At 51.1% G+C, this 15,650-nt stretch overlaps 1 pseudogene across 1 annotated transcript; it reads right to left on the reverse strand.

Moving 5' to 3' along the window:
* Positions 1 to 4,425: 4,425 nt before the first annotated feature.
* LOC309448750 (olfactory receptor 14J1-like) lies at positions 4,426 to 5,359 on the reverse strand (annotated as a pseudogene). Its single transcript has one exon. The product of its transcript is annotated as an olfactory receptor 14J1-like (transcript).
* Between the last annotated feature and the right edge of the window lie 10,291 nt (positions 5,360 to 15,650).

The raw sequence follows: 15,650 nt of genomic DNA on the forward strand, positions 1-15,650 counted from the left end.
GACAAACCAAGGGCTTTCTCAGCATCAGAGCTGCTGCACTTCGCCTTTGCCTGATGCAATCACAGCCTCCAATTATCTGCTCTAATGAGTCCCTGGGGAGGCTTTGTCAGTAACAGCCCTCAGTGGGGCCCATTAATGCTTCAAGGTACTTTGGAGTTTGCTTCTGACTTGGTCTTCTTGAGCAGATTTTTCAGTCTGTCTTTGGTATCCGAGGTTCATGGACTCAGCACCAAATACGCCATGGGGCTCATTAAAACACAGAAAGCCCTAATGAGCAATGTTTCTTCCTGTAATTTTCTTTAAACCTTCCAGACTTGTAGAACTAACTGGAGAGGTTTCAATGGGACACCTAGTGATGAAGATTTCAAAGAAGATTTCATAAAGGAAGGCTTTTCTTTCCAGGGTGTTTTCTGTCATTTTCCAGTGTATAGAAGAAGTGACAGCAGCATTCTACACTGGACATTGATCCCAAGGGTCTCCTGAAGACATCTGGACAGGCAGGAGAACAGTCCCTTGAGGCTGGACACTGTATGGACAACCTGGCTCCTCACCCCCACCCCCAAGTCTGCCGGTTCCCTCATTGGCCACCAGAGATTGCATCACTTTTCCTACATCAGACTTCTCCACTGAGCTCTGCAGGAGATGCTGCAGCTCCTGTGCACCAGATCCACCTGCTCTCCTGTGCAAACACCGCACAGTTCAATAAACAGCAAAACACTTTCCTCAGCTGTGTGTGTAAGTGGATCTGATGAGGTCCAGCATCCACAAGGGACACCCACACAAGAACTGGTTTAGACAGAGAGACAGGAGAGGATAGAAACAAACACAATGAACGTGTTGACTGCCATGTGAATAAGAGCTCTGAAGAATGGGGCAAGTTTGTAACTCCCTGAAGCTCAAAGCAGAAACCAGACAGTTGAGAGGCCACTGAATGACCAAAGAGCAAGTGGAGGAGAAACCTGAGAGCACTGGGAAGGGCAAACATCCAGACAGTGCTGGAAAGTTGTCCTTGGACAGGGACATTTAATCAGGAGAGGTGGGAACTCCTGAATGACGAGGGAGATGAAATACTAGAGTGTTGGTAATAGAAGTACAGGGGAAGACAAATATTTCTTCTCCTTCCGTTATTAAACTTCCCCATAATTCCCTTTTTGGCCTTTTTCTTTTAAATTTTAATATGTTAAAAAAACAACTAAAGAAAAGTCTCCAATCAAAGAAAATAACAAACCAAACAAAATAATCAAAAACACTTACAAAACCAAAGCAAAACAAAAATCAAACCAACCAACCAAGAACAACAAACAAAAACAAAACGCAAACCAACCAACGAACCAACCAAGCAAAAATCCCAAAACAGAAAAAACAACAACAAAAGAGTGGAGGTTTCCAGACAGACATCAGTCATCAGCTGTCTCACCATAAACAGCCAGGGCCATTTTAGGGCCGCAGTGTACCTGAGGTGCTGGCCTGGGATTGGCATCTGTCACAGAGGACCTGGGGAGACCAGAGCACCTTGCAGTGCAGTTGGAGCCTGGGCAGGGGTTCCAGGGGCATCTACACTGGCACCAGGTGTTTGTGTCCCTGGAGCTGAAGACATTTGTGTCCTAAATTCATGCCCAGATTTGGAGAACTCTTTAATTTCCAAAGAAAAGAAACTCCCCTACAAAGACTTGAAAATAAATAAATAAATAAATAAATAAATAGTATGTTTACACCTTCCTTTGCTTTGGATCTTTGTTTTCAGTTCTTCTTATTTTAACTTTCATTGACATCAACTGACATCTGATGGGCCTGCAGGCATGAAGCCAAGATCATGTTGTGTCTTGCACAGCGCCCCATGCCCTCTGAACCTTCCCTGCCCAGGACTCCTCACACTTTGCCCAGAGCGAGTCACACTGAGGTGTTGGCTGGTTCACTGGCTGAGATGTTGGTTTAGATGGTCACCTACAGCACAGGTGGATCCTGCCCCATCATCGCCTGCTCTGCTCCAGTCTGAAACAGAGCCCAACATCACAATGGGATCATAAGAGAACTGAGGTTGAAGGGGCCTCAGGAGTCTGCAGTCCAGCCTGTCACCAACTGGGTCACACCAAGGTGTTCAAGCCTTGATTCAATCAGAGCTTTAGCAGGACTAGAGAAGTGATCATCCCTTTGTACTCGGCACTGGTGAGGCTGCACCTTGAATCCTGGGGTCAGTTTTAGGCCCCTCATGGCAAGGAAGACATTGAGGTGCTGGAGAGAGTTCAGAGGAGGGTGACAAGGCTGGTGAAGGGTCTGGAGCACCAGTCTCAGGAGGAGCGGTTGAGGGAGCTGGGGCTGTTCAGCCTTGAGAACAGGAGGCTGAGGGGAGACCTTGTCGCTGTCTACACCTACCTGAAAGGAGGTTTTATCATGGAGGGTGTTGGTCTCTTCTCCCAAGTAACAAGTGATAGGACAAGAGGAAGTGGCGTCAAGTTGCACACGGGGAGGTTTAGATTGGATATAAGGAAAAAATTCTTCAGGGAAAGGGTTTTAAGCAATGGAGCAGACTGCCCAGTGAGTTTGTGGAGTCCCCATCACTGAAGGTGTTTAAAAGACATACAGAAGAGGTTCTTAGGGACATGGTTTAGTGCCAGATTTAGGTTATGGTTGGACTCGATGATCCTAAGGGTCTCTTCCAACCACAATTATTCTATGATAAGTCATTTTTGCAATTTTCTTTCTCAGAGGACCATGCAGCCTCCCTGAGAGCCAGGACTTTTCTGAGGTGTTGGAGAGATGTCTCACGGTCACACCAGCCAGTTCCACCAGCCCCTGTCTGTCCCTTCCCAGACCAAACCTTTTCTCCATAACCCAACCTTCCAGGTGAGTTTCTGGGACACAGCAAATGCTGTCCAGGTCCTCTGGGCCTGTTCAGAGAGAGCAGCTTGCCAACATGTTGATGGGCTCTCTGTGCATCTCAAAGCTTCCCTGACCATTTTTCTCAATGTCCCGCTTGTACCCAACCTTTCTGGTCTTTAGGCAGTGGATGAGGGGATTGAGCAGGGATGTGGGGAAGGTGTAGAACACAGGAGCACTTGCAATGAGCCGTCCCAGCACCTGAGATGAATGTCACTGGGCCACTGGGGTTGTTCCTGGAGTCACACACAGAAATGCCAGGGTTCCATCAGAGCTGGCCTCGTGGACTCCTTATGCACCCAGGGATGTTCAGAGACAGCCCTTTTACACACAAAGGCAGGAATCACAGTGTCCCTCTGGCCTCCTGTTGCCACTCACAAAAGGACGGGAGACACCTCAGCCCTGTGGTGTGTCACCTGCTCTGCACTCATCTGAGATGTCCCACGTCACGAGGAATGGACACAGGGACATTGGTTAAAGGAAGCACGTCCCAGTGCTGCATTCAAACAGTTTCCATGCTATGTTATTCCCAATGAGACCCTGTCTGTCCCACAGGCCATCATGGAACCCCAAGGAATAGCTGATGGTGTTTGTGCTGACTCAAGTTCATGTCAACTCATGTACCTGTTCTGCATGCTCACATCCCATCTTTACAATGCAAACATAGATTTCTGACATACTCATTCCGTGTAATTCCATGGAGGGACAAAGACCTCTGAGCTGGGGTGAGAGGCCAGTGCTGGAAATGGTGGTTGTGAGGGGCCAGTCCAGGTGATTGACCTGGGGCTCCTTCCATGGGGTGTCCAGTGCACAGGGGCACAGCCCAGCCCCTGCTCTGCTGGTCCTGCAGGTCTCTGGCAGGAGCCTGGCTGGGAGAGGACACTGCTGTGTGCCAGCCCTGCACACACACGCTGTTCAGCTGCACACTGATGTTTCATCTGTGGCCACTTCTGTAGGAATAAGCTTGACAGAAACGTTGCAAGAAGATATAAACCATCATGCACCACCCAAAGAAGATCACTTTTCCTTGTGCAAGTACTGTTACTGAGGCCAGCTCTGTCACAGCAGTGCCCATTGCCTGTCCCTGCCTGCGCCCACAGGACTGACACACAGCAGGACGGTGACCAAGCTGCCAGAGCACTCAGGCCTTGCACCAACACAGGGATGAGAAGGAGAGTGTGGAGTGGAACCAGAACAGCTCTGGAAGAACAAGCGCTGCTGCTCCCTGGCAGGGCTGCCAGGATGGACGTTTTTCCCCTCCTCTCATGAACACAGGAACCATCCCTGGAGCTCTAAAAATGTGCTTGCAGGAAGGATATAGAGAAAAACAAGTCACTAAAGAGCCTTTTATTTTGTTTAGAGACAAGGAGAGCACAGCTCATCATTTACACAGCCAACAGTTATAAAAGAAAAGCCAATAATGAATTAGAAAGGGGATGACAACATTATCACAATAAGAAAACAACTACTAAAAACAAAAAATCCAGATTACAGGCTGGACCTGTAATTAGCTACATTAAAACGCCTATGAAGAAGCAGATGGGCAGGTTATTGCTTTACAAAACAGTAAGATATGAGTTTCCACAGGGCATCCTTGAGCTCCTGGTTCCTCATGCTGTAGATAAGGGGGTTCACTGCTGGAGGAAGTACCGAGTACAGAACAGACAGCACCAGATCCAGGGATGGGGAGGAGATGGAGGGGGGCTTCAGGTGGGAAAACACGGCAGTGCTGAGAAACAGGGAGACCACGGCCAGGTGAGGGAGGCAGGTGGAAAAGGCTTTGTGCCGTCCCTGCTCAGAGGGGATCCTCAGCACGGCCCTCAAGATCTGCACATAGGACACCACAATGAACACAAAACAGCCAAATGCTAAACAGACACTGACCACAAGAAGCCCAAGTTCCCTGAGGTAGGAGTGTGAACAGGAGAGCTTGAGGATCTGGGGGATTTCACAGAAGAACTGGCCCAGGGCATTGCCCTTGCACAGGGGCAGTGAAAATGTATTGGCCGTGTGCAGCAGAGCATTGAGAAACCCAGTGGCCCAGGCAGCTGCTGCCATGTGGACACAAGCTCTGCTACCCAGGAGGGTCCCGTAGTGCAGGGGTTTGCAGATGGCAACGTAGCGGTCGTAGGACATGATGGTGAGGAGATAAAACTCTGCTGTGATCAAGAAGAGAAACCAAAAAGAGCTGTGTCGCACATCCCAAGTATGAGATGGCCCTGGAATCCCAGAGGGAATTGGCCATGGACTTGGGGAGAATGGTGGAGATGGAGCCCAGGTCGATGAGGGTGAGGTTGAGCAGGAAGAAGTACATGGGGGTGTGCAGGTGCTGGTCCCAGGCTATGGTGGTGATGATGAGGCCGTTGCCCAGGAGGGCAGCCAGGTAGATGCCCAGGAAGAGCCAGAAGTGCAAGAGCTGCAGCTCCCGTGTGTCTGTGAACGGCAGGAGGAGGAACTGGGTGATGGAGCTGCTGTTGGACATTGGCTGCCTGTGGGCATGAGGACCTGTGCATAGAGGAAAAGATAGTGAAGGTTTAGATGAGACTTCTCTGGGAATAATCAAAACCATTTCCCACAGACCCTCCCACCCCGTCACAAAAAGAGACACTTTTCTTTTTCCAGGAGACCGTCCTGGCTGGAGCCCTCGTCGGTGCTTGATGAGTGTGCAATGAAGAGCAGGGTCTCTGCCCAGGGGCTCCTGAGGAGTCAGCCTGACCCTGTGTGATCCGGTGGGCAGGGGCCAGTCCTGGGGTTCAGCTTTGTCAGCTGGAACCACTCCTGGTGCAGAAGGGACTGTCAGCATCTGCACCCCCAGGCCTGAGAAACCGAGTTGGAGAGGTTTGGTGTTTCTACAGCTCCTTCTCCCCTCCCACCCTGGGGAGTGTTGTTGGGTGTCAGAAACCCTCAGCATTTCTGCTGCACTCAGGGAGAACAGAGCGAGTCCTGTGAGACCAGAGGGTGCCTGTGGGTCACTGCAGAGTGAGGGCAGCTGCTCTGTCCCTCTGTCTTGCTCCAGCTGCCCTGGGCTGGCACCTTTCTGAGATGGGGGCTGATCACACTCCCATGTTACCCTGAAAAGCCACCAGGCACTGCTCAGAGCAGAGGGACCCACCTCAGACCATGACAGGTCTCACCCTTTCCTAAGGTCTCAGCACCCAACGTTTAGCCCAGGACACACACGGCTCATTCCCCAGCCCCACAGACTGCATTGCCCACAGCCCACAGGTCAGAGCAAAGCTGGGACACGTGTGCCCATGGACACACCTGCAGGAAAGGACCCACAAGATTAGGCTGTGACTCTGCAGCTGAAACTGCCATCCCCAGAGAGCCTGACAGCAAGAACAAGATCCCAACAGCAGGGACCAAGAGCAGGGGAACAAGAAGGACAATGCGGTGAGGGTGGGTGTGAGAGAGGCCAGGGCAGAGGCAGCCGGGCACTCAGACAGCGTCACCCTTCCCCAGCTGTGCAGCCACCTCCCAGACACCAACACTGCCAGGCAGCTGCTCTCAGCCCCTGTGCTCTGCAGAGGAACTGCAGCTCTGGCTGCACAGGAGCTGCTTCATGCCTTGGAGCCCCCGGCCCTGAGGGCAGAGGCTTTGCTGGGTGGGACAGGAGGCCAGGGGGCTGCTCACAGGAGGGATCTGACCTGCAGGGGGTCACAGGGACTTTTCTCTGTTCTCCCTCCCATAACAATTCCGGGTTTGGTTTCCTCTCATTTCTGATCATTTCCCTGCTGCCTGGAGATTCTCCCCTGGGAGGTGTTTCCCTGTCCATGTCTGTTCCCTGTCAGTGCTCACAGACCATCCCACCCTCTGTGCCCTCCCCCTGGCCCTACAGATCCTGCCTGTTCACAGGGCACTGCCTGGGGGCATCTTCCTGTCTGCAGCCTGGAAAAAAGGACAGGTCAGACTAAGGCTGACGGGTCCAGCCAAGGTGATGCAGGTGCTGTGCACAGGCAGAGGGGTGGGGAAGGGATGGCATGAGCCTTCTGGCAGATGTACTGATCACTCACAGTTGCAGTTCAGGAGTCTCAGTGACTTGTTTCAGCATGAGAGCTCATTTTCATTTTATCCTTTCCTGCACCCCCCACCCCTTGGGAGAGGAAACTGAAAAGACAGGCTCAGGAAAGCTCCTTATCAGTCTGCTAATCCTTACATTGATCTTGTCATTGGGGCATCCCCTTGGAAAAATGCTGGGGGTGATCTGGAGCTGTGAGCAGCACTGACCCACACAGCACCCTCTCACAAGCAGAAGCACCTTTCCTGCCTTTATTGGGGATGCTCCTTCCCCCCACAGCTTGTCCCCACAGCACCGTGGGGATCTCGTCCAGACAGGGACCCTGCTCTGCAGGACAGCCCTGGGCACCCCTGGGTGCTCCCCCTGCAGTCACCCTCAGCAGAAGTTGTCGTCATTCCCTGTCCCTCTGACAGTGCAGCAGGGAAGCCCTGCTCTGGAGTGTGTTCTTCTCTACAACAGAGATACTGTGAGAGAGACCTGACAGATCCTGTAAATCATGGAATGTACCAGCTTAGGGTCTCCCTCCAGGTAATGCAGCTGCATTGTCCTACAGCCAGCGACTTACCGTGTTACAACTGTGATTGGTCTCATTGAATCCTCAGCAACCAACCACCCCACATTGCCTTTATTCTCTCTCTGCCTGGCTGCTCTACGATCAACATCTACAGGCAGAGCCCTCAGCCCTGCTGCGTGTGCAGAGGAGCTGCTCCTGGGCAGAGCTGTCTCTCTGCAGCGCTGCCGCTGCCATGAGCTCCCTGTGTCCCAGGAGCCCAGCCCAGCTCAGCAGCACAGGAGCAGCCCATGATGTCCCTTTCTCTGTCCCCTCTGGGCTCCTCCAGGTGTCCCTGGGGCTCCAGAGGCACAACTTCGAAGTTGAAGTAATCAGTGATGTTGATTCTCTCTCCTCTGCACAGACACTTCTTTCCAGAATTGTATTTTTCATTTTAAAAAATAAATCGGTATAGGAATCATATTTTCTTCTACCATCATTAGACAGGACACCAGGAAGATTACTGCAAGGTATCTAATTTCTCCAAGCTAGGGGAGGAATATCTTCAGTTGAATGACTTTAGGCATTTTGTTCTGGTTTTATACTCCTAGGTCTAGAGAGACATTCATCAATCTCTGGCCATGTCATGTCTGTGCTCTGATTCAAAGCCTTTGCACACATGGGCTCTTGGACACTTGGTACCAGGTTTCTTGTGGCAGGTCAGAGCTGGGCTGGTGCCACAGCTGGGGTGGCTCAGCCCAGATGTGAGGCAATGTCCTCAGCCAGGGACCTGACCGGGGGAGCTGGAGCTGTCAGTGCTGCAGACAGAGCTGTGACACGGATGGAATGAACTGCCAGGCAGGGTGGCAGGAGTGAGTTCATCTGGTCTGCAAGGACAGCAGCCTCCAAGCACAGCAACAGTCCAGATCAAAGCTCAGTCCAGACCTATAAGGCAATTGAAGGGCCCTATAATGAGCTGTTACTACTGCAGGAACAGTTAAAGAAGAAACAAAGACACTGTGTGGACACCGGTGAATATAATAAGAGGTGAGAATCCCTGTGTCCTCTCGTTCTCCCTCTTCACCAGCAAGGTCTCTGTGACTGGAGTCAGAACAAGCAGCAGTGGATGGGGATCAAGTCAGGGGTCACTGTAACTAACACATCCTTTCCAGTCTATGGGACAGCAGGGCCAGCATCCCAGGAGCTGGGACAGCAGGACCATGTCACAGTGAGGCCACTCTCCACCATCTGTGAAAGCTCATGGAGACTGGGGGGACTCCCTGACCACTGGCAGCTCTCACACAGTGTGTGCACTTTTCAAAATGGCCAATGGGTGAGCAGGGGAACTAAGGGCTGTGCCCCAGAGCATGTCCACTGGGATTCCATTTCTGGGTGTCTGGAAGAGAAGGTGCCGGGGTTTGCCCAGGGCAGGTTGTGCCTGTCCATCCTCTTTGCTTTCTGTGAGGAGAGGACAGGGTTGTGGATGTGGGGAGAACATTGATGGTTTGTTACCAGTGGTGGTCTGTTACCTGGAAGTCAGCAAGTCAGCATCATCCCCCACAACACTCTTGTGCCCAAGGCAGTAAATTCTGGTCTGTGTTAGTGTGTAAGTAGATGGGTGAAAACAATCTGGATGGTTGGGCTTGGAAAGGTGCTGTAGAAAGGGAGAAGCTTTCCAGTCATGAGGACAGTCCAGCACTGGAAGCTGTTTCCCAGGAGTGTGCACTCACTCTGTCCCAGAAAGTGACCAAGATGTGTTTGGATCAAGCCCTGAGCAATCTGGTCTGACCCTGCTGTGAGCAGGAGGTTGGTCAAGACACCTCCCGAGGTCCCTTTGAGCCTGAATGACGCTGTCCTTCCTTCCCCTTCATGTTTTCAAATTAGGGAGAACTCTCAGGTTATCCATGACCACAGAAGTAATTCACAGGAGGAGCAGGGCTGCTTTACAAGTGACCCCAAAAAGTTCTGACCACATCTTTTCCATCCTTTTTCTTTTGCCCTGAGCCAAGATCTTATTTTTTGCTGTCCTAATGCCTCTCCAGAAAGAACAGCCTGTGCTGTTAACAATTTCAGAGCAGGTTGTTCAAGAGGTGTCAGCATCTATGCACAGAGTCTGCACATCAGCCAGACACAAATCCATCATTATAGAAATGAAAACGAGGAACTTGACCAGCTCCTTGCACCCAGATATCAGCGTGACATGTCTGCTGAGATGCCAGGGAACAACTAAAATCTACGTGAATGGTATGTGAGTCCTGGTTGGGTATCCTGGCTTGTCTCCTGACCCATGTGGTGCTTCAAGCTGTGAAGAGAATCAAAACCAGCCATTGGACTGGGGTAGTTCCATTTTACACGTGTCACACGGGGCAGATGAGGGAGCTCAGAACTCCAGACTCTGCTGCACGGTTGGGACTGCAGAGACTGGAAATGCAGGTGACAGTGTGTGTCAGGGCACACACATAAAGATTCTGGCTTCCTTTGGGCCTTTCCACTGACCTAGGATCTGTTCCTTGGCCACCTCTGTCTAAATAAGAAACTGTTCTCCTATGCAACCTCCACATCACACCACATAAGAAATAATTAAAAGGTAGAAAAATAATGAAAGAAGCATAATTTGGGGGTAATTCTGTCCAAGAGGTGTACTCTTTATATGATTACAAAAAAAAAAAAAAAAAAAACAGAGAGAAAAATCGTTGTTCTAAGAACTTCTTTCAAGAAACAACTGCTGAGGTGTGGTAGATATTTAGAAAAGCAAGAATGACTGTTAGGAATGAAATTAAAGAGGTTTAGTTTATCATCATCATCAGTGAGAAGAAGGAGTTCCCTGTTACTGTTACTAATGACAGCATCACCGTTCACAAACATCCTTCAGCCCATCTCCATTTTTCCTGGGCTCCAAAGCTCATCCTGCTCAGAGTTTGACAGGATTGATGCAAACCCCTGTGACCCAAATCTCTACAACTGTCTCTGCTCAACAGCCTTTTACCCCAGGAAGGGGAAAACTGCCAATGCAGACACCGAACCAGTGCCCAACCTGCCTGGAGAGCCAGGACAGTTGTGCCACACAACAGCCGCCTCTGAGGGAAGCTGGCGGTGATGGGATTGAAATGGTTTCAACCCAAATTATAGAATCATAGCATCATAGAATCATTTAGGCTGGAAAAGACCATTAAGAACATGGAGTCAAATGGTAAATCTAACACTCCAGGTACTCGATTTGGTCCCAAAGCGCCACATCTCCATGTCTTTTAAACACCACCAGCAATGGAAGCTCCAATCCTGAGCTGACAGGACACCACTGGCTGCAGTTGGACATAAGATACTGGTCATGGCTGTGAGTTCAGCCCTCGCTGCAGAATGTCTCACACCCTCACTGAGGAGGGCAGGGGGCTGGGAGATGGGAGCACGCTTCAGTTTCCAGATCCCAGCACAGAGCCCAAACCAACCTGCCCTTGGACTCTGGCATCCCATTTCCTGAGATGTAAAGCTGGTGGCCTTCTGAGGATAATCATGTTAAAAGGCATGAATAATCCTTCAAGTGTTTGTGTAATATGTCTAGGAATGTCAGTCATATATGCTTATATTTACATATTTGTTAAAATATTACACTGCATCTGTGGTAGCCCCTCTGGCAATGACAATTAAATAGGCATTTGCACTATAAGGCTCCATACCCCATCCACAAGCACACATCTAAGTGGTTCAGATGAAGGGTGGTGTGGCAAACGTCACCCTTTGTGTCCCCAGGTGATGGACACTGCTCATGTGCCTCTGCAGAGAGTGGCAGGAGCTGGATCCCCTTCTCGGGACAGACTCCTTCCAGGAGAGACACAGACACAGGGGAACTCATCAGGGCTTTACGGCATTTCATTGGGCATCAGTTTGGACATATTGGGTGCTGTCCTGTGACTGCCCTTTCTGCACAAATCATCATACAAACACAACCATTTAGTGAGACATGGTCATGAAGGGGCTGTTTTGGACAAGAAAGCTCACCATGAACTCTGGAGAGAGTAAGAAAGTTCATAATAAGCACCAGGAAGAACCAAGAAGCTTGAGGCCTCTTCTGAAGAGCGGGAGGCCTGAGCAGCCCTGATTGGCCATTGTAGGTGTGGGAGAGGGTCAGGGCATGTCAGGGAGAAGCAATGAGATGGCTGAGGGCTTCAGTGAACCCTTCCAGCCATGTCTGAGCCCAGAAATGGAAAGCAGTTGATGTCTGCAGGTGGAGGAGGAACAGGAGGAAGATTTTCCTGGGAATACGGAAGGAAGAAAGGCCTCTCTTGGGCTGATCATGTATGGCAGTGACATTTGCATGCTGTGGGCATGGCTGTGCCTGGGAGATGGGGAACGGCTGCTGCTGGGGTGGCTGTGCTCAGTCATGGCCCATGAGCTGACCCTGCTCTGCTCCTCTCTTACACTGCCCACACTTGGATGGTCCTCAGGAATCATCCACGACCCTGGTGGATCCCTGAGCCTCCTGGAGTGATGGGGTGTGGATCCAAATAGGGGATTCAAGCAAGTGTGGGACTGGGACATTGAGGTGACTGGTGACCATTGCCAGGTGTATGAAAGAAGCTGGATGAGGTGTGAGGAATTCACAGGCATTTCCAGCTCCACAGAAAACCAGAGCCTTGCAGTTAAAGCAACAGCACTTGACATAAAACCCACGCCCAAATCACAAAACACTCACACTGACCACAGGAAAAGCCTTGAAAAACATTGGAGAAAAATCTACTAGGTCCCAGGGGTCAGGGCTCAGCCATTCTGGTGATGAACAAGCATCAAGGGCTGACATGGCATCAGAGCCACCTCCACATTGCCCTCACCACCTGGAACCAGCGTCTCCAAGTCTTTCCTTCACCAGCCTCCAGGGACAGGGACCTGCACTGGTTGTTTCCTTCACAGCTGTGTCAGTGATGGCCCTTCGTGGGGTCACAAATACCCACAGAAACTTTGTTTCCTTCTTCCTTTCCCTTCATTTGTGGTTTGTTCATTGTTTCAGTATCTGCAGTTCAGGATGATGGCAGCAGAGGGCTCACTAACATCTAAAATGCTCTTACAAGCCAAAGCTCTGTGCATCATTTTCCTAAGGCTTTCGAGTCTGGTCCCCGGAGACCTTGCTAGTGAAGATGGAGGCAAAGAAGCCATGAAGAACCTCAGTCCCATCTGATTCTACTCTTCTGAAGTTCAGCAGCAGTCCCACATTCACCCTGTCTACTCTTTTACTGTAAGGAAACTGTGTCAGCTCATCTTGCTGCCCTTACACTCCCCTACAGGTATCAAGTCCAGGGGAGATTTTCATCATCTCTACACCCATGGCCAAGTTTTCTAAATTCCTCCTTTGCAGCTTCCCCTGATGCCACCTTCTGTGTGCTGTTGTTGTGCCCTGGAGCTCCAACAGTTCAGAGGAGCAGCCTCACTAGACAAACACTTTTTTATGTTGGTACTTGGAGAGATCATTCTTGTGCTTGGAGCAGGCTGTCCTGTAAGGTTTCTCAGATTTCCTGAGCTCCTTCACCCTTCAGACCTAATTCCATGTCACAACCTTTATTGGCCACCATCCCCCAGTATGTCTAAGTGTTCTCCTCTGGACTCCACCAGCCTGTGCTCTGCTGCTGGCCTTCCTCCCTCCCCTCTGGTGCCTGAGACCCCACTGTCTACTGGTCACAACATCCAAGGTGGACACTGATGTTCACATCCCTGACCAGCTCTTCCTTCTTTCCCAGTTCCAGATCCAGGTGAACATCACCCTTGTTGGCCCATCAGGCAGCTCTGTTAAGGAGTTGGCCCAAGATTCTGTGGACTGCTGGCATCTGCAGCTTTGCTTGACCAGTGAATGTCAGGGCAATTACAGTTCCCCATAGGAACCTGCTCATTGACTGGTGTCTTCCTTGAGTTGCCGACAGAAGATATTTACAATTTCCTCTCCACGATCCAGCAGTTTGTAACACCCAACAGGTTGTCACCCTGTACTGGGTTTACATGGCAAAGTCTTGGAACTGGGGGTGAGTGCAGCTGTGCTACAGTTGTCACCTCTCTGAGAAGACAACAGGAGTTGGACCAATGTCAGACAGAGCCGATTTCAGCTGCTCCAAGATGGACCCACTCCTTGCCCAATCTGAGACACTCAGTGATGCCGGCAGCACCTCTGGGATATTGTATTTGAGAAAGGGTAAAAAACGCTGCACAACAGCAGGTGGGAGAGAGGAGGGAGGAGATGGGAGAAAAAAGCACTGCAGACACCAAGGTCACATCCCATAGGACCCAAGCAGGTCCCTCAGCAGCCAAATCCTGCTCTCCTGAAATCCTGCTCTTGGCCTTGTGATCATCTCCCAGGAGCCTCAGCTCCACTTTCCCATCCCTTACTGTTCCATCCTGACCAACTCTTTCTGGTTTGTAAGTTTGAAGCCCCACAGGGCACCTCACCCCACTGACTCCTCAGTCACCCGTGTCAGGAAGATGTTGTCAATGAGCTCCAAACCCTCCTGGATGGCTGGTACCTTGCAGATATTGGGATATCTCAGGTCTGCCACGAGGACACGGCCCTGGAAACATGAGGCTTCTTTCATTTGTCTGAAGGAGACATCATCTGATTCCTCTTCCTCATCAGTGAGTCTGTAGCTGATGTCCAGTGACCACAACATTGCACATGTTGTTCTGCCCTCTCATGCTGACTCCTCAACGTTCAGCTGACATTGTCTGTCCCCAGGCAGAGCTCCACACATTCCTGCTGCTCTCCCACATGAAGGGAAACTTCCCGTCAAAGTGCAGACATCTGGCATTATGAGTACTGGACGCCCAAGACTCTACAGTTTCTCCAGGAGACGGAATTTGTAGTGCCCTGTAACCCCTTATCCTGTTATTTTGGGAGAGACACCCTAAGCAGGATAAGGCATCTGCATGGAAACATTAACAGCTGAGCGAATGGAGCTTCAGTCCAGGGAGAGTCGTCACATTGAGGAAATGTGGCATTCACCCATGAGAAAGATCTGAAGTTTGATAACGGGAAGTGGCCAGTTCTGTATCAGGGCAGAACAATTACCCCATCGATCAGGACAGAGCAGGACCTGACATGCTGAGCAGTGACCCTGAGGAGAAGGGCCTGGGCACTACAAGGTCCCCACACCAGCCCGTGGTGCACGCTCACCATGAACAAGGCAGCTGCACACGGGGCTGCATGAGGAGGAGCGTGGGGACCCAGACACCTGCAGTTCTCATCCCATTCGGTTCAGCACTGGTGTGACCCACACACACGGGTGTGTGCCAGTGTGCGGCTTCCCAGTTTGGAGCAGCAGGGAGGAACTGGAGAGTGCAGGGCTGTGCCAAGGCAGGTTCAGCACCTTGTGCACATGGTGTGGGGTGCTGAGGGACCTGGGCTGCTTTGGCCCAGCAGCGCTGGGGAGGCTGCAGCAGTGCAGGAGTAGCCTGAGAGTGCTTGAAGGGCGGTTTCAGAGGTGGTGGAGGTTTCTGCATAGTGGGAAAGAGCTTGAGAAAGAATTAATGGCCAAAGTGCAGCTGGGGAGGTCCAGGCTGGACATGAGCAGAAAGGAATGTGATGGAAGGGCAGTGCTGTGGGGGAGCAGGTCAGCAGAGGGAGTCTGCATCAGCCCAAGGCTTTGTGCTTCAAGGAGCAGCTGGGGAGGATGGAGAGATCTCAGCAAAGGAAGGAACATGCTCAGACAAGAGCAAGGTGGGGCAGCAGGGGGGATGTCTCCAGCCTGCAGGGACAGAGGTGCAGGGGATGCCACAGCACAGGACAGGCTGTCGTGGAGATGATCACGGGATGGAAAGAGGCTGAAAGCCCCACCAGACATGAGCTCCTTCTCCCCTTGGCTGTGGCTGTTGTCTGCACCTCTGATGCCTGTGAGGAGACACCTTGTCCTTGCAGCACAGGGGCCTCATGGCCTCCTTGTCCCCAGCCAGGAACCTGGGAGGTGTGGGACCATAGTCCTGCCCTTGGCCTTGCACAGCCCCACATCACACTGTCCCAGGAAGGGCCCTGGGCAACGTGGGAGGGACAGGATCTGATTTCCAGGGCTGGGGGTCAGGGCTTGGCCTTTTGGTTAAAGAAACACAACCAGGTTTCCTCAGCATCAGAGCCACCTTTACTGTGCTTTTCCTGACCTCCAGTTTTCTTCTCTAAACAAACATGGATATTGTTTCTCAGTAGGTTTCCTCAGTGGGACCCATTAACATTACAAGAAACTTTGGAGTGTGAATCTGACTTCTTGAAAAGTTTCATCACCTTCCTCCAGGGTCTGAGGT

This window comes from Streptopelia decaocto (genome assembly GCF_964273445.1).
Source record: "Streptopelia decaocto genome assembly, chromosome: 21".
In the NCBI taxonomy this organism is placed as follows: domain Eukaryota; kingdom Metazoa; phylum Chordata; class Aves; order Columbiformes; family Columbidae; genus Streptopelia; species Streptopelia decaocto.